Here is a 1,788-nt window from a genome sequence, read left to right on the forward strand (position 1 = left end):
TTAAGGGTTTCTTCACAGGTTTTAACCAGGGGTTTAGTCCTAGATAGTCTCAACAACAACCTTACTCTCTTAACCTGTGTCCTAGAAACGGCTCCCACTTGGAAACAGTTGGAGGAATGTAGATTTAAGGACGGGGAGGGGGCGAAGAGGCTCCGATTTCCTGGTTCCCAGGGGGTGGTTCAACAAGGCAGCCCGTCCTCTCTATGAACTCCTCCAGAACAGTGGCGGGTCGGCTGATTCAAGTGTAACTGCTGCCCCGTGGGTAGGGGTTGGAAGTCAATGTCCTGCAGTCATCCTTGCGGATGGTGTGTGTGTGTGCGTGTGTGTGTGTGTGTGTGTGTGTGTGTGTGTTGATGTGTGTGCGTGTGTGTGTTGATGTGTGTGCCCGTGGATAAACAGTACCTTTTCAGGATATATTCTTATTGTAATGTGGCCTAAATTCTCTCTAATTAACCATTCTGAAGCCTTAAGAAAGCTCTCTTGTCTGTTATTAGGGAGCAATACCTACACTGGGAACACAGCTGGTGCACATAACCGACATTCCCTTTCACTTAGGCCCACATACCATTTGCTAAGACCAGTAACTTTCCCCTCTGGACTTGCCCAGGATCCGGACCCGCCCAGAGAATTCCCACTCGAAAAAGCCTGCCTAGAGTCCTTTACAATCGCTGACTCCCCATCCCTGGGTGCTGGTGCCATTTTGGGACTCAGCCCATCTAGTTTCCAAATGACCTAATAAATTTATAATCCCTTACCACTTTGGGCCTGGTGCATTCCTTTTTCGGTGACCCTAACAACCCCCCAACAGAAACAGCCAATCCCTTCTGAGAGCTGGGCCTTGGAAACCAGGCACAGTCTTCCTTTCCATTTCCTCCAGGTGGCTGCTGTGTAAGGTTCCTATTTATTTGTGCTTAGAGTGAACTACCTAGGTTCTCTTGGCTCCGTGACAAGAAAATTAGGGAAAGGAGTAGAGGATATGGGAAGAACAGGAGGGTAGAATTGCTTTCGTAAAATTATCAGCACAAAAATAATCTCCCTGCAGGACTAGCAAACAACACAGCATGTATGCAAGGATCCTTTCATTTAAGAAGTCATGGACCTGCTGACGAATTCTAACATGGAACATTTTAGGGAGAAAAATAATACTGGGGCATTTCCCTCTCATTCTAAGGCTTAGCTTAATGTGGTCTATTTGGCCTCTTGGAATGGGAATTAATTATTCATTATTTTTCTCTCCTATTACAAACTTTCTAGCTACTTTTGGAAGGGAAAGGTGAGTGGCCTCTTTTTAAGAGTTCCTATGTGTCTTTTTAGTTTCTTTGCTGGAGCTGTGTTATTTTCTAAATTTTCTCTTAGAATCAGTGGCTACAACTGTTTCCTATCTCTACCCCGCCCCCCGCCCCCACCCCCCGTTTTGCTATCTCTTTCCCACCCTTGTTTCCTTGTTTTGTTCGGATATATATTGTCAAATTTATATCATCCAGCTCATTCGTGTTAATCACTCTGTTGCCAACATACAGAGATGCAAAATTCAGAAGAGAATCTTAAACAGCAAGGACACCCGCAGGAGTTTTAAACATGACATGTTCTTGAAAATATGGGACCAGGTTTATTTTAATCATCATTAGCATCATTTTTATGTAGTCTTCGCACTGAATAAATTATTCAAGCATCACAAAGATAATCAGACAAAGAAAAAACACCCAGCAGTAGCACCCATTTGTAAGTCTATGCCAGTGTCAACTCACAGTGACATTATTCCTTTGTCAGTAATAGTTAGAGGTCAGA

The sequence above is a fragment of the Myotis lucifugus genome, unplaced genomic scaffold (genome assembly GCF_000147115.1).
Source record: "Myotis lucifugus unplaced genomic scaffold, Myoluc2.0 scaffold_0, whole genome shotgun sequence".
In the NCBI taxonomy this organism is placed as follows: domain Eukaryota; kingdom Metazoa; phylum Chordata; class Mammalia; order Chiroptera; family Vespertilionidae; genus Myotis; species Myotis lucifugus.